This window comes from Aquarana catesbeiana, linkage group LG02, assembly GCF_042186555.1.
Source record: "Aquarana catesbeiana isolate 2022-GZ linkage group LG02, ASM4218655v1, whole genome shotgun sequence".
Lineage (NCBI taxonomy): Eukaryota > Metazoa > Chordata > Amphibia > Anura > Ranidae > Aquarana > Aquarana catesbeiana.
In genome coordinates this window covers 489,707,700-489,726,006 of record NC_133325.1, presented here as the reverse complement: position 1 = coordinate 489,726,006, position 18,307 = coordinate 489,707,700, and the positions used below count along the sequence as shown (strand labels likewise).

The 18,307-nt window shown below is 48.3% G+C and overlaps 1 protein-coding gene across 1 annotated transcript in view; it reads left to right on the top strand.

Annotated features, from left to right (window-relative positions):
- Positions 1-12,899: 12,899 nt before the first annotated feature.
- Positions 12,900-18,307, top strand: part of CTTNBP2NL (CTTNBP2 N-terminal like) — a 133,353-nt gene continuing 127,945 nt past the window's right edge. The window contains exon 1 of the mRNA XM_073615732.1: positions 12,900-13,527. The gene's annotated coding sequence lies outside the window, so the exon portion shown is untranslated. The remainder of the gene's footprint in view (positions 13,528-18,307) is intronic.

Genomic DNA, 18,307 nt, shown 5'->3' with positions numbered 1-18,307 from the left:
GTTAACTGACCCTGGCCTGTTTACCGACAATGTCTTTGCCTGCCGTTTTAACCACGTTTCTGACTTCCACGTGCACTGACCTTAGCCTGTTTACCGACGGTGCCTTTGCCTGCTGTTTTAACCACGTTTCTGACTTCCACGTGCACCGACCTCAGCCTGTTAAAATGACCATGTATTTGCCTGCCACTTGGACTGATCTTTTGCCCTTCTACTTATACATATGTGAGGGGCTTCAGAATAGCGTTCAGAGTAGAGAAAATCAGTTTTTGGTTTTCTGTGTTCCCAGAACAGGGTCTGGTTGCCCGGAGGCTTCAAAGAGATTTGGGTGGGAGAAGCCTCTACCCCTGTACCCCTGGCCCTAAGCTTGATGCTTCTTCCTGCTGCCTGGACCAATACTTTGGCCGTGCTGACCATATCGCTGCCTGTAATGACCCAGGACTTTATGGACTGTTTATTTCTGCTGCCTGGACCAATACTTTGGCTGTGTTGACCATATCTCGGCCTGCTGCCTCTACTGACTATAGACAGTATTTTTGCCTGGACATCTCTGCCTGATACCTGGACCAATGCTTTGGCTGTGCTGACAGTATCTCTGCCTGAACTAACTATGGACAGTATTGCTGCCTAGAAGATTGCTTTTGCTGTCGCTGACCACATCCCTGCCTGCTGCCTGGACTGATGCTCTCCTCTGTGGACCACTACACTACTAAAACCACAGGTAATCTTTTGTTATTTGGTATGTACATGTTATGTATTAGAAATATGAAGGGCCTTCAAAAACATGATCGATAGTCATGAAATTATATGTGTAATTTATGCTCCTAGAACAACTGGAGGTGCTATTTGGATGTTGGGCCTCTGTATGTGGCCAGGCTGTGTAAAAGTGTCACACATGTGGTATCGTTAAACTCAGGGGGAGTAGCAGAATGTATTTTGGGGTGTCATTTTTGCTATGTACATGCTATGTGTTGGAAATATCTTATAAATGGACAACTTTGTGTAAAAAAAAATGCGTTTTCATTTTTTTTCCACGTTTTCCGAAAACTTCTGGGAAAAAATAAACCGTTCAAAAGACTCAATATGCCTCATAGATTATATGTTGGGGTGTTTGCTTTCCAAAATGGGGTCATTTTGTGGGCGTTTCCATTGTCCTGGTGCTCCAGGGCCTTCAAAAGGGAGATCGGTCGTCATGAAATTATATGTTTAATTTTGCTCCCAGAATGCCTGGAGGTGCTACTTGGATGTTAGGCCTCTGTATGTGGCCAGGCTGTGTAAAAGTCTCACACGTGGTATCGGCATACTCAGGAGGAGTAGCAGAATGTATTTTGGGGTGTCATTTTTGCTATGTACATGCTATGTGTTGGAAATATCTTATAAATGGACAACTTTGTGTAAAAAAAATGCGTTTTCATTTTTTTCCAACATTTTCCAAAAACTTCTGGAAAAAAATGCCCTGTTCAAAAGACTCATTATGCCTCATAGATTATATGTTGGGGTGTTAGCTTTCCAAAATGGGGTCATTTTGTGGGCATTTCCATTGTCCTGGTGCTCCAGGACCATCAAACGTCAGATATATGTGTAATTTTGCTCCTAGAATTCCTGGAGGTGCTCCCTGCATGTTGGGCCTCTGTATGTAGCCAGGCTGTGTAAAAGTCTCACACATGTGGTATTGCCATACTCAGGAGGAGTAGCAGAATGTATCTTTGGGTGTAGTTGCAAGTATATGCATGCTGTGTTCAAGAAATAACCTGTCAATACAATAAGTTTGTGTAAAAAAGAAAAAGAAAAAAAGTCTATATTTTCCCAAGAATTTTGGGAAAAAATTACAACTTCAAAAAACTCACCATGCCTCTTACTAAATACCTTGGAATGTCTACTTCCCAAAAAGGGGTCATTTGGGGGGTATTTGTACTTTCCTTGATTGTTAGTGTCTCAAGAAATGAGATAGACCTTCAGTACATCAGGTGTGATCAGATGTGATCTATTTTCAGTGATTTGCACCCTAACTTGTAGACTCTATAACTTTCACACAGACTAAATAATATCCATTAATTTGGGTTATTTTTACCAAAGATATGTAGCAGCATAAATTTTGGCCCAAATTTATGAAGAAAAGTTACTTATTTACTTGTTTTTTTTCAAAATTTTCGCTCTTTTTTCGCTTATATTGCAAAAAAGAAAAAACCCAAAAAATAGCACCAAAAGAAAGCTCTAATTGTGATAAAAAAATGATAAAAAATTTGTTTGGATACAGTGTAGCATGACAGAGTAATTGTCAAAGTGTGAGAGTACTGAAAGCTGAAAATTGGTCTGGGCGGGAAGGTGTTTAAGTGCCCTGTATTGAAGTGGTTAATGTTATGTGACAGTGGCACTTGTGTCAGTAGTTTTTTTGTTTTTGTTTTTACAATTTTATTTTTTACAATTATTTATTTTTATTATTTTTTACAATTTATTTTGTTATGTGTTTTTTACAATGCGTTCTTTTTATAAAGGGGGGGGGGGGGGTGGACAGTGTCAGTGTGTTTTTTTTTTTACAATTAATTTCTTTTTATTATTTATTGCAATTCTTTTTTTTTATTATTATTATTAGCCCTGTTGGGTGGCTTTGGTAAGATATCAGGGGTCTTAACAGACCCCTGACATCTCCCCTTTGAGACAGGGAAAGGGACTGAGGACACATGTTTCCCAGTCCCCTTCTCAGCAGCCTCAGCTGCACTGAAAATGAATGGAGAGGAGACAGAGGCTCCTCTCCAATCATAAACTGAAGCATCATAAACACAGGTTACGATGTTTCAGTTACGTGAATGGACAGAGTCAGTTATCACTGACTGTTAATTCGCAAAAAGAAGGAGCCAGATTTACTGGCTTCTATCTCCGCTCTCCATCCTGAAAGATCGAGGGGGCAGAGGAGGAGAACGGAGGGGGGCAGAACGGAGGGGGACACGGAGGAGAACGGAGGGGGACAGAAAGGAGGGGGACACGGAGGAGAATGGAGGGGGACAGAACGTAGGGGGACATGGAGGAGAACGGAGGGGGACACGGAGGAGAACAGAGGGGGACAGAACGGAGGGGGACACGGAGGAGAACGGAGGGGGACAGAACAAAGGGGGACACAGAGGAGAACAGAGGGGGACAGAAAGGAGGGAGACACAGAGTAGAACGGAGGGTTACAGAAAGGAGGGGGACATGGAGGAGAACGGAGGGGGACAGAACGAAGGGGGACACAGAGGAGAACGGAGGGGGACAGAAAGGAGGGAGACACGGAGGAGAACGGAGGGGGACAGAAAGGAGGGGGACACGGAGGAGAACGGAGGGGGACATGGAGGAGAACGGAGGGGGACAGAACGGATGGGGACACGGAGGAGAATGGAGGGGGACAGAAAGGAGGGGGACACGGAAGAGAATGGAGGGGGACAGAAAGGAGGGGGACACGGAGGAGAACGGAGGGGGACAGAACGAAGGGGAACACAGAGGAGAATGGAGGGGGACAGAAAGGAGGGAGACACGGAGGAGAACGGAGGGTAACAGAAAGGAGGGGGACACGGAGGAGAACGAAGGGGGACAGAACGGATGGGGACAAGGAGGGGGACACGGAGGAGAACGGAGGGGGACAGAAAGGAGGGGGACACGGAGGAGAACGGAGGGGGACAGAACGAAGGGGGACACGGAGGAGAACGGAGGGGGACAGAACGGATGGGGACACAGAGGAGAACGGAGGGGGACAGAAAGGAGGGGGACATGGAGGAGAACGGAGGGGGACACAGAGGAGAACGGAGGGGGACAGAACGGATGGGGACACGGAGGAGAACAGAGGGGGACAGAAAGTAGGGGAACACGGAGGAGAATGGAGGGGGTAAGAAAGGAGGGGGACACGGAGGAGAACGGAGGGGGACAGAACGAAGGGGGACACAGAGGAGAACGGAGGGGGACAGAAAGGAGGGAGAAACGGAGAAGAATGGAGGGGGACAGAAAGGAGGGGGACACGGAGGAGAACGGAGGGGGACAGAACGGATGGGGACACGGAGGAGAATGGAGGGGGACAGAAAGGATGGGGGCACGGAGGAGAATGGAGGGGGACAGAACGGAGGGAGACACGGAGGAGAACGGAGGGGGACAGAACGGAGGGGGACACGGAGGAGAACGGAGGGGGACAGAACGAAGGGGGACACAGGGGAGAACAGAGGGGGACAGAAAGGAGGGGGACACGGAAGAGAACGGAGGGGGACAGAAAGGAGGGGGACACGGAGGAGAACGGAGGGGGACACGGAGGAGAACGGAGGGGGACAGAACGGATGGGGACACGGAGGAGAACGGAGGGGGACAGAACGGATGGGGACACAGAGGAGAACGGAGGGGGACAGAAAGGAGGGGGACATGGAGGAGAACGGAGGGGGACACAGAGGAGAACGGAGGGGGACAGAACGGATGGGGACACGGAGGAGAACAGAGGGGGACAGAAAGTAGGGGAACACGGAGGAGAATGGAGGGGGTAAGAAAGGAGGGGGACACGGAGGAGAACGGAGGGGGACAGAACGAAGGGGGACACAGAGGAGAACGGAGGGGGACAGAAAGGAGGGAGAAACGGAGAAGAATGGAGGGGGACAGAAAGGAGGGGGACACGGAGGAGAACGGAGGGGGACAGAACGGATGGGGACACGGAGGAGAATGGAGGGGGACAGAAAGGATGGGGGCACGGAGGAGAATGGAGGGGGACAGAACGGAGGGAGACACGGAGGAGAACGGAGGGGGACAGAACGGAGGGGGACACGGAGGAGAACGGAGGGGGACAGAACGAAGGGGGACACAGGGGAGAACAGAGGGGGACAGAAAGGAGGGGGACACGGAAGAGAACGGAGGGGGACAGAAAGGAGGGGGACACGGAGGAGAACGGAGGGGGACACGGAGGAGAACGGAGGGGGACAGAACGGATGGGGACACGGAGGAGAACGGAGGGGGACAGAAAGGAGGGACACACGGAGAACAGAGGGGGACAGAATGGAGGGGGACACGGGGGAGAAGGGAGGGGGACAGCAGCAGAACAGAGGGGGATTGTCATTCAAAGTGTGAGAGTACTGAAAGCTGAAAATTGGTCTGGGCGGGAAGGTGTTTAAGTGCCCTGTATTGAAGTGGTTAATGTTATGTGACAGTGGCACGTGTGTCAGTAATTTTTTTGTTTTTGTTTTTACAATTTTATTTTTTACAATTATTTATTTTTATTATTTTTTACAATTTATTTTGTTATGTGTTTTTTACAATGCGTTCTTTTTATAAAGGGGGGGGGGGTGGACAGTGTCAGTGTGGTTTTTTTTTTACAATTAATTTCTTTTTATTATTTATTGCAATTCTTTTTTTTTATTATTATTATTAGCCCTGTTGGGTGGCTTTGGTAAGATATCAGGGGTCTTAACAGACCCCTGACATCTCCCCTTTGAGACAGAGAAAGGGACTGAGGACACATGTTTCCCAGTTCCCTTCTCAGCAGCCTCAGCTGCACTGAAAATGAATGGAGAGGAGACAGAGGCTCCTCTCCATTCATAAACTGAAGCATCATAAACACAGGTTACGATGTTTCAGTTACGTGAATGGACAGAGTCAGTTATCACTGACTGTTTATTTGCAAAAGGAAGGAGCCAGATTTACTGGCTCCTATCTCCGCTCTCCATCCTGAAAGATCGAGGGGGCAGAGGAGGAGAACGGAGGGGGGCAGAACGGAGGGGGACACGGAGGAGAACGGAGGGGGACAGAACGGAGGGGGACACGGAGGAGAACAGAGGGGGACACGGAGGAGAACAGAGGGGGACAGAACGGAGGGGGACACGGAGGAGAACGGAGGGGGACAGAACAAAGGGGGACACAGAGGAGAACGGAGGGGGACAGAAAGGAGGGAGACACGGAGTAGAATGGAGGGTTACAGAAAGGAGGGGGACATGGAGGAGAACAGAGGGGGACAGAACGAAGGGGGACACAGAGGAGAACGGAGGGGGACAGAAAGGAGGGAGACACGGAGGAGAACGGAGGGGGACAGAAAGGAGGGGGACACGGAGGAGAACGGAGGGGGACATGGAGGAGAACAGAGGGGGACAGAACGGATGGGGACACGGAGGAGAATGGAGGGGGACAGAAAGGAGGGGGACACGGAGGAGAATGGAGGGGGACAGAAAGGAGGGGGACACGGAGGAGAACGGAGGGGGACAGAACGAAGGGGGACACAGAGGAGAATGGAGGGGGACAGAAAGGAGGGAGACACGGAGGAGAACGGAGGGTAACAGAAAGGAGGGGGACACGGAGGAGAACGGAGGGGGACAGAACGGATGGGGACAAGGAGGGGGACACAGAGGAGAATGGAGGGGGACAGAAAGGAGGGGGACACAGAGGAGAACGGAGGGGGACAGAATGAAGGGGGACACAGAGGAGAACGGAGGGGGACAGAAAGGAGGGAGACACGGAGGAGAACGGAGGGGGACAGAAAGGAGGGGGACACGGAGGAGAACGGAGGGGGACACGGAGGAGAACGGAGGGGGACAGAATGGATGGGGACACGGAGGAGAACGGAGGGGGGCAGAAAGGAGGGGGACATGGAGGAGAACGGAGGGGGACACAGAGGAGAACGGAGGGGGACAGAATGGATGGGGACACGGAGGAGAAAGGAGGGGGACAGAAAGGAGGGGGACACGGAGGAGAATGGAGGGGGACAGAAAGGAGGGGGACACGGAGGAGAACTTAGGGGGAGAGAACGAAGGGGGACACAGAGGAGAACGGAGGGGGACAGAAAGGAGGGAGACATGGAGGAGAACGGAGGGTAACAGAAAGGAGGGGGACACGGAGGAGAACGGAGGGGGACAGAACGGATGGGGACAAGGAGGGGGACACAGAGGAGAATGGAGGGGGACAGAAAGGAGGGGGACACGGAGGAGAATGGAGGGGGACAGAACGGAGGGAGACACGGAGGAGAACGGAGGGGGACAGAACGGAGGGGGACACGGAGGAGAACGGAGGGGGACAGAACGAAGGGGGACACAGGGGAGAACGGAGGGGGACAGAAAGGAGGGGGACATGGAAGAGAACGGAGGGGGACAGAAAGGAGGGGGACACGGAGGAGAACGGAGGGGGACACGGAGGAGAATGGAGGGGGACAGAACGGATGGGGACACGGAGGAGAACGGAGGGGGACAGAAAGGAGGGACACACGGAGAACAGAGGGGGACAGAATGGAGGGGGACACGGGGGAGAAGGGAGGGGGACAGCAGCACGGAGGGGGACATTGAGGGGGACAGCAGCAGAACAGAGGGGGACTGGAGGAGGATACAGGGACAGTCAGCGGTGATCGGTGCAGCTTTGGGGGCAGTTACAGGCACTGATCACCGCTGTGTAGATTTCACTATAGCAGCTGAAAGGGGGGGGAGAAGCGGAGAAACGGCTGTCAGGCTTTATTGAAATCTATACAGGGTGATTGGTGCTTGTAACTCCCCCTCTGCACTGATCACCCCTGCCTGTCCAGGTATCAGGCGAAGCATCAGAGCATTTGCTTGAGTACAAGTACTTGGGCAAATGCTCGATATCGGTACCGATACCGATACTAGTATCGGTATCAGGACAACCCTACTTCTAATAGTATATACAGTATATCTCCTCTAATAGTATATACAGTATATTTCCTCTAATAATATATACAGTATATCTCTTCTAATAGTATATACAGTATATCTCCTCTAATAGTATATACAGTATATCTCTTCTAATAGTATATACAGTATATCTCCTCTAATAGCATATACAGTATATCTCTTCTAATAGTTATCACTGACTGTTTATTTGCAAAAGGAAGGAGCCAGATTTACTGGCTCCTATCTCCGCTCTCCATCCTGAAAGATCGAGGGGGCAGAGGAGGAGAACGGAGGGGGGCAGAACGGAGGGGGACACGGAGGAGAACGGAGGGGGACAGAACGGAGGGGGACACGGAGGAGAACAGAGGGGGACACGGAGGAGAACAGAGGGGGACAAAACGGAGGGGGACACGGAGGAGAACGGAGGGGGACAGAACAAAGGGGGACACAGAGGAGAACGGAGGGGGACAGAAAGGAGGGAGACACGGAGTAGAATGGAGGGTTACAGAAAGGAGGGGGACATGGAGGAGAACAGAGGGGGACAGAACGAAGGGGGACACAGAGGAGAACGGAGGGGGACAGAAAGGAGGGAGACACAGAGGAGAACGGAGGGGGACAGAAAGGAGGGGGACACGGAGGAGAACGGAGGGGGACATGGAGGAGAACAGAGGGGGACAGAACGGATGGGGACACGGAGGAGAATGGAGGGGGACAGAAAGGAGGGGGACACGGAGGAGAATGGAGGGGGACAGAAAGGAGGGGGACACGGAGGAGAACGAAGGGGGACAGAACGAAGGGGGACACAGAGGAGAATGGAGGGGGACAGAAAGGAGGGAGACACGGAGGAGAACGGAGGGTAACAGAAAGGAGGGGGACACGGAGGAGAACGGAGGGGGACAGAACGGATGGGGACAAGGAGGGGGACACAGAGGAGAATGGAGGGGGACAGAAAGGAGGGGGACACAGAGGAGAACGGAGGGGGTCAGAATGAAGGGGGACACAGAGGAGAACAGAGGGGGACAGAAAGGAGGGGGACACGGAGAAGAACGGAGGGGGACAGAAAGGAGGGGGACACTGAGGAGAACGGAGGGGGACACGGAGGAGAACGGAGGGGGACAGAATGGATGGGGACACGGAGGAGAACGGAGGGGGGCAGAAAGGAGGGGGACATGGAGGAGAACGGAGGGGGACACAGAGGAGAACGGAGGGGGACAGAATGGATGGGGACACGGAGGAGAACGGAGGGGGACAGAAAGGAGGGGGACACGGAGGAGAATGGAGGGGGACAGAAAGGAGGAGGACAGGAGGAGAACTTAGGGGGAGAGAACGAAGGGGGACACAGAGGAGAACGGAGGGGGACAGAAAGGAGGGAGACATGGAGGAGAACGGAGGGTAACAGAAAGGAGGGGGACACGGAGGAGAACGGAGGGGGACAGAACGGATGGGGACAAGGAGGGGGACACAGAGGAGAATGGAGGGGGACAGAAAGGAGGGGGACACGGAGGAGAATGGAGGGGGACAGAACGGAGGGAGACACGGAGAACGGAGGGGGACAGAACGAAGGGGGACACAGGGGAGAACGGAGGGGGACAGAAAGGAGGGGGACATGGAAGAGAACGGAGGGGGACAGAAAGGAGGGGGACACGGAGGAGAACGGAGGGGGACACGGAGGAGAACGGAGGGGGACAGAACGGATGGGGACACACGGAGAACGGAGGGGGACAGAAAGGAGGGACACACGGAGAACAGAAGGGGACAGAATGGAGGGGGGACACGGGGGAGAAGGGAGGGGGACAGCAGCACGGAGGGGGACATTGAGGGGGACAGCAGCAGAACAGAGGGGGACTGGAGGAGGATACAGGGACAGTCAGCGGTGATCGGTGCAGCTTTGGGGGCAGTTACAGGCACTGATCACCGCTGTGTAGATTTCACTATAGCAGCTGAAAGGGGGGGAGAAGCGGAGAAACGGCTGTCAGGCTTTATTGAAATCTATACAGGGTGATTGGTGCTTGTAACTCCCCCTCTGCACCGATCACCCCTGCCTGTCCAGGTATCAGGCGAAGCATCAGAGCATTTGCTTGAGTACAAGTACTTGGGCAAATGCTCGATATCGGTACCGATACCGATACTAGTATCGGTATCAGGACAACCCTACTTCTAATAGTATATACAGTATATCTCCTCTAATAGTATATACAGTATATTTCCTCTAATAATATATACAGTATATCTCTTCTAATAGTATATACAGTATATCTCCTCTAATAGTATATACAGTATATCTCTTCTAATAGTATATACAGTATATCTCCTCTAATAGCATATACAGTATATCTCTTCTAATAGTTATCACTGACTGTTTATTCGCAAAAGGAAGGAGCTCCTATTTCCGCTCTCCATCCTGAAAAATCGAGGGGGCAGAGGAGGAGAACGGAGGGGGGCAGAAAGGAGGGGGACACGGAGGAGAACGGAGGGGGACAGAAAGGAGGGGGACACGGAGGAGAATGGAGGGGGACAGAATGGAGGGGGACACGGAGGAGAACGGAGGGGGACACGGCGGAGAACAGAGGGGGACAGAACGGAGGGGGACACAGAGGAGAACGGAGGGGGACAGAAAGGAGGGAGACACGGAGTAGAATGGAGGGTTACAAGGTTACAGAAAGGAGGGGGACATGGAGGAGAATGGAGGGGGGACAGAACGAAGGGGGACACAGAGGAGAACGGAGGGGGACAGAAAGGAGGGAGACACGGAGGAGAACGGAGGGGGCCAGAAAGGAGGGGGACACGGAGGAGAACGGAGGGGGACATGGAGGAGAACGGAGGGGGACAGAACGGATGGGGACACGGAGGAGAATGGAGGGGGACAGAAAGGAGGGGGACACGGAGGAGAACGGAGGGGGACAGAACGAAGGGGGACACAGAGGAGAATGGAGGGGGACAGAAAGGAGGGAGACACGGAGGAGAACGGAGGGTAACAGAAAGGAGGGGGACACGGAGGAGAACGGAGGGGGACAGAACAGATGGGGACAAGGAGGGGGACACGGAGGAGATTGGAGGGGGACAGAAAGGAGGGGGACACGGAGGAGAACGGAGGGGGACAGAACGAAGGGGGACACAGAGGAGAACGGAGGGGGACAGAAAGGAGGGAGACACGGAGGAGAACGGAGGGGGACAGAAAGGAGGGGGACACGGAGGAGAACGGAGGGGGACACGGAGGAGAACGGAGGGGGACAGAATGGATGGGGACACGGAGGAGAACGGAGGGGGGCAGAAAGGAGGGGGACATGGAGGAGAACGGAGGGGGACACAGAGGAGAACGGAGGGGGACAGAACGGATGGGGACACGGAGGAGAACGGAGGGGGACAGAAAGGAGGGGGACACGGAGGAGAATGGAGGGTGACAGAAAGGAGGGGGACACGGAGGAGAACGGAGGGGGACAGAACGAAAGGGGACACAGAGGAGAACGGAGGGGGACAGAAAGGAGGGAGACACGGAGAAGAATGGAGGGGGACAGAAAGGAGGGGGACACGGAGGAGAACGGAGGGGGACAGAACGGATGGGGACACGGAGGAGAATGGAGGGGGACAGAAAGGAGGGGGCATGGAGGAGAATGGAGGGGGACAGAACGGAGGGAGACATGGAGGAGAACGGAGGGGGACAGAACGGAGGGGGACACGGAGGAGAACGGAGGGGGACAGAACGAAGGGGGACACAGGGGAGAACGGAGGGGGACAGAAAGGAGGGGGACACAGAAGAGAACGGAGGGGGACAGAAAGGAGGGGGACACGGAGGAGAACGGAGGGGGACACGGAGGAGAACGGAGGGGGACAGAACGGATGAGGACACGGAGGAGAACGGAGGGGGACAGAAAGGAGGGACACACGGAGAACAGAGGGGGACAGAATGGAGGGGGGACACGGGGGAGAAGGGAGGGGGACAGCAGCACGGAGGGGGACATTGAGGGGGACAGCAGCAGAACAGGGGGGGACTGGAGGAGGATACAGGGACAGTCAGCGGTGATCGGTGCAGCTTTGGGGGCAGTTACAGGCACTGATCACCGCTGTGTAGATTTCACTATAGCAGCTGAAAGGGGGGGGAGAAGCGAAGAAACGGCTGTCAGGCTTTATTGAAATCTATACAGGGTGATTGGTGCTTGTAACTCCCCCTCTGCACCGTTCACCCCTGCCTGTCCAGGTATCAGGCGAAGCATCAGAGCATTTGCTTGAGTACAAGTACTCGGGCAAATGCTCGATATCGGTACCGATACCGATACTAGTATCGGTATCAGGACAACCCTACTTCTAATAGTATATACAGTATATCTCCTCTAATAATATATACAGTATATTTCCTCTAATAATATATACAGTATATCTCTTCTAATAGTATATACAGTATATCTCTTCTAATAGTATATATAGTATATCTCCTCTAATAGCATATACAGTATATCTCTTCTAATAGTAAATACAGTATATCTCTTCTGATAGTATATCCAGTATATCTCCTAATAGTATATACAGTATATCTCCTCTAATAGTATATACAGTATATCTCTTCTAATAGTATATACAGTATATCTCTTCTGATAGTATATCCAGTATATCTCCTAATAGTATATACAGTATATCTCCTCTAATAGTATATACAGTATATCTCTTCTAATAGTATATACAGTATATCTCCTCTAATAGCATATACAGTATATCTATCCTCTAATAGTTTATACAGCATATCTCTCCTCTAATAGTATATACAGTATATATCTCCCCTCTAATAGTATATACAGTATATATCTCTCCTCTAATAGTATATACAGTATATCTCCTCTAATAGTATATACAGTATATCTCCTCTAATAGTATATCTCCTCTAATAGTATATACAGTATATCTCCTCTATTAGTATATACAGTATATCTCCTCTAATAGTATATCTCCTCTAATAGTATATACAGTATATCTCCTCTATTAGTATATACAGTATATCTCCTCTAATAGTATATACAGTATATCTCCTCTAATAGTATATACAGTATATCTCCTCTAATAGTATATACAGTATATCTCTTATAATAGTATATACAGTATATCTCCTCTTATAGTATATACAGTATATCTCCTCTAATAGTATATACAGTATATCTCTTCTAATAGTATATACATTATATCTCTTCTGTCTTTTATTCTCAGAGTGGATTAGAGATTTTGCTCCCTAACCATATAGTTGGTTATTTATTTTTACCACTGCGTATATATATTTAAGAATAAATTGCCTTTGTTTTTTTAAACTTTACATATAAACTAAGTTTTTTTAAGGTTATTATCCAATTAATCGAAAGAGTAATCGGCCAACGAATCGATTATGAAAATAATCGTTAGTTGCAGCCCTAGGACACAGACTGCAATAAAAACTGACACGTGTTCTATTTCTTCTGCATTCTATCCAATACTAAAAAAAAAAAAGAAAAAAGAAAAGAAGCCCTCAGTGACACTTTAATGATATTTGAAGAGAATGTTTCTTCCAGCAGAGTGGAGTGTCCCTTTAACAGCACTTCCTCCTCGCCCTATGTGGATATTGTTCCTCCCAGTACACTGTATATAAACAATGGTGTCCCCAGCCATCTGCCTGCAGGGATTGAGGTAGGGGGGGAAGGGAGAGAAGTTAAAAGCAAACTAGTGCCATTATTTCCTCTCCCCTGTCAGCTGCCTCCAGCCCACCACAGGATGACAGAGAGGGAGAGCGGAGCTCGAATCCCAGCCCTGGCTGTACGGACCAATCACTTCATCGGCCGGGCACAGCCAATCAGTGAGCTGTTTACATTGCGCCGTGTACAGGGCAGTCCTGATTGACTGAGGCTGCGAGGAAAGCTGGCTGGAGGCTGACTGGCTCCTGTTCTGTAACAAAGGAGGAGAAGTGGAAGTAAGACCCGGGCTTTATATACTTCTACCTGGGGATGGAGGGTCCGGGGAGGGACACTAGACTGGGGGGGCTCTAAGCTCATACACTGCCCGCCTGGAGGGGCCTTGGCCGGCAGGATGCTTCCTTCCATTGGAAGTCATAGGGTGCCAGGATATAGTAGTACAGGACTTGGGAGGGAGCCCACACTCCTGTGGCTTATCATCCTCCTCATCCTCACTTGTAAGATGGCTTTACTGATTGATCGATGCCATTGATTGGCATATATGGGGCACACAGTCAGTGACTTGGTACTCAGCACTTGTGACTTGCAGCACCAGGTCCTTGCTTCAAAGCCTGGCCAGATCACTGTCTGCATGGAGTTTGTATGTTCTCCCTGTGCTTGTATGGATCTCCTCCCACACTTTGCTAGAATAATTAGCTGCTGTCTAAAATTGGACCTAATGTGTATATATGTGAGACAGATCGCTGGATTGTAAGCTCCTTGAGCAAGGGACTGATGTGATTGGATAGTATGTAAAGCACTGCGTAAATGGACAACACTATATAAATACCTGGACTATATAATACCATACATTTATTTACAAGAGCTGGATGTCCGCTATCTCTCTCTCTGTGTTGTCGTCTTCTACTTATTATTATGACTTTATATAGCGCCAGCAGTGTGCACTGTCCATACAAATGAAGGCAGACAGTACTCTTATAATAGGATTAAATACAAGAAGAATGCTAACGCCCTGCTTGTTTTCTTTATATACTGTAAAACTTTTTTATTTTTTTTTAAATTACTTTTTATTATTTATGCAAAAATAACAAGTTATATATTGTTCATTAAAGAAAAAGGGAGGGGGATATATATATATATATATATATATATATATATATATATATATATATTCTATACACACTGCGCAAACGGCGCTATATAAATCCTAAATCAGAAAAAAAAATATTATATTTCCCCAAAAGTTGCCATACATAGGGAAACATTGGAAATTGTAGCTGAATGTGCCATTATTTACATTATTACAAAATATTCATTACAAAATTTTATAATAATAATAATTATTATTATGATTTATTATTATTATTTTATTTATTCCGAGTATGATGTCCCATATATGTGTCTTGCACTCCTCATACAAGTGCATGGTGTGCTCATCTTGTACGCTGAGTACAGAAGACCGTCCATTTAAATGCATATCCGATAGTCACTGCACTCCGAAATCTCTTTCTCACTTCAGAGTGCAGTGATATACAAGGGCCTATCTGATTTGATACTAACACAATGTGGTCTTTAACCACTTGCCTACCAGGCACTTACACCCCCCCTCCTGCTCAGACCGATTTTCAGCGTTCAGTGCTCTCACACTTTGAATGACAATTACTCAGTCATGTAATACTGTACCCAAATGAATTTTTTGTCCTCTTTTTCATACACATAGAGCTTTCTTTTGGTGGTATTTGATCACCTCCTGGGTTTTTTATTTTTTGCCCTATAAATGAAAAAAGGCTGAAAATTTTGAAAAAACCCCCCCCATTTTTCTTTGTTTCTGTGATAAAATTTTGCAAATTCTTAATTTTTCTTCATAAATTTTGGCCACAATTTATACTGCTACATATCTTTGGTAAAAATAACAGTAGATATTATTTGGCCTGTGTGAAAGTTAGAGAGTCTACAAGCTGTGGTGCAAATCATAAAAAAATTGATCACACTTGATGTACTGGTGGCCTCATTTCTTGTGACCCAAAGAAAGCCAGGAAAGTACAGATACCCCCCCAAATGACCCTTTTTTTGAAAGTAGACATTCCAGGGTATTTAGTAAGATGCATGGTGAGTTTTTTGATGTTGTAATTTCTTCCCACAATTCTCTGCAAAATGAAGATTTTTTTTTTTTTCTTTTTCCAAAAAATTGTCATTGTAATAGGTTATTTCTCTCACATGGCATGTATATACCACAAATAACACCCCAAAATACATTCTGCTAATCCTCCTGAGTATTACGATACCACATGTGTGGGACTTTTCCACAGCCTAGCCACATAGAGAGGCCCAACATGCAGGGAGCACCATCAGGTGTTCTAGGAGCATAAATGACACATTTAACTTGTTGACTACCTATTACACTTTTTTTGAAGGCCCTGGAGCACCAGGACAATGACACGTGGCACTGATATGTGGCACTGATGACATGTGACACTGATGACAGATGGCACTAATATGTGGCACTGATGACATGTGACACTGATAACAGATGGCACGTGACACTGACAGGTAGCACTGATGACACTGATAACAGGTGGCACTGGGGACAGATGGCACTGATAGGTACTGTGGGCACTGTGTTGTGTTAGTGTGGCACTGTAATTTATGACTTTTTCACTCACGCTGCAGCATGGAAGCTCTTCCTCCTCACACACGGTCTCTGTGTGAGGAAGGAGAGCCGGCAATGAGAGATGATCTCATATGTTTACATATGAGATCATCTCTCATTGGACACTCCGATCGATCCAGTGCTAAATGGCCGCTGTGATTGGCCATTTAGCACGATCTGTGATTGGCTAGGTCCAAGGGACACAGCCAACACAGATTTCCCCCTATGCGTGCGCGCAGGGAGGCAGTAAACAGGAGGACATCCAGGGATGCCCTCCCGGCAATTGAGCGCCGCGCTGTAGCAGTATTAAACACCAATGCAAACGTTTATTAAATTGCAGCTTACCAATTCTTAGATGTGATGGCTGCAGTAGTTTTTTGTTTTCTTTAGGCATTTTTTTTTCATCTGGTGATCTGTCCTGTAAGTCTGTTGTTTTTCAGCAGAACAAGCTCTCCTGCAAATGTATCAGTGTTGAGACAAACCATTTACCAATGACAGGTGCTTACAATGGTTGGCTTTTAATATCTATATAAAATCTTTATTGCTAAAGAAAAAAATAAGTTTTGCTATAATTGCTTATAAAGTATTAGCTGGAGTTTGGCTTCAATTTGTTAGTGTATTTAAATCTGACACCTGACGCTTTTGCACCATGGGGTTTTGTGCACCTGAAGGCGTGCTGTTTTCTCTGATGCATGGGGGTGGCATAAAGAATGAATTGCAACCTCGCTTGTCTGCAAAAGAGCAGTTTTGACCGTGGATGCAGAAATGCATGCGATCTAAATACTTTCCCGCACCGCAACTTTAGAGCTTGTTCATGCCGGCCAGGAGAACACAATGGCTCCACGCCAGGGATTCCCCCATCAACACAGAAAATCACTCCATCTATGGCCGGCTTTAAGTGGTGTATGCACGTTAAGTTTTTTTTGTTTTTGTTTTTTCGTTGAACACAAAAAAAAAAAGACTGATCCCCACATCAACACAAGCAACGTGGATGCATGGATCCCTCTCACTGTGCTATTGTAACCTGACAACGGCTGCAGACGCTGATTTTCCAACTTGGCCATTGGGCGGAAGCTGGTCCTGAGACCAGACCAGAGAGGGGGTACACACAAACCAAAAGTCGGCCAGCTGTACCTGTGTACCCAGCTTTACCTATACAGTTTAATCATTTTCACATGACATATGGTGATTGTACAATTGGATTGTGATAGGTATAGCCAGATTCAAAGTGTAAAGTCCGTTTTTGTATAGGTGCTGATTTAAAGTGTACAATGGTCACTACAAGGGTCATGTCTGTCATTAGATGAAAAAGGAAATGTGTCTTTCAAAGCAAAAACAGAAGTATATCTCAGAAAGCCTTTCTTTTAGTTTTGTGTGAAGTAGGTGATGGTTTAAAAAAAAAAAAAAAAAAAAAAAAAAAGCCCGGTCAGTTCGTTTTTGTCACGTTGAACATTTTTCTTTTTACTTCCTGTACTTTGTATTTTGACGTGAAAGCAAAGGGAGAATCCCCTCTTAGACAATTGTTCTGGTAACAGCCCAATTCTTACTTTCCATCACTTTTTGTCCCAATGACATTGGTCACCAGGACACATAATGGGGGGTGGGGTTAAATCTTCCCAGCATGGGGCAGAAGTAGCAGTAAAAAGCTGACAGGGGCTCTAGCCATCCAGCATTTTGTTCACTAGTAAAATAAAAAAATGCATATTAAAAACCAAAGCCTTACAATAAAATGACTACATGTTGTGTGTTCATAATGATCTTCAATTAGTTTTTTTTTTTTTTTGTGTGTTTCTTTTTCTTTTATACTTTGCAAAGTATGCAAAGTATGTTAATTGTTGCACCTTGCATGCCACTGGAGTTTTGGTTCTACATCCACTTAAGTACACTCCCTGAACATGAGATATGCCCAACAGTCATGTCATAATCTCCCTGGTAGATGGACAGGCTCTAGGCAGGTAGCTGTATGTTCAACCAGCAGGAAGTGTGCTTGTAGGAAGCAGGATCGTGCATCGTAAATTGTCAGGTCCTGCATGTACACACACTCAGGCCCCTTTCACACCTGAGCGTTTTGTAGCTTGAAGCCTCAAGCTACAAAACGCTACAAAAAATGCTACAAAAGCTACAAAACGCTGGAGGGGAAAAAAAAATCAATTATTCTCTATGGAGATGGTTCACATCTCCACTCCAAAATTCTGGAACTTTTTTTTTTTTTAAGGCAGATTTGGGCGTTTTTCTGCTTTTTACATTGCTGACCTTTGCCGTAAAATCGCGCAACTTTCTGCCTGAAACCGCTACGCTCAGGTGTGGGTCTAAGGAAGCCTTCTCACCCTAGGACTGAACGTTCCAGGATGGGGGAGGGGGGGAATTATCAGATTCAGAAGAAAGGGAAGGCTGTGTTTGGATGGAAC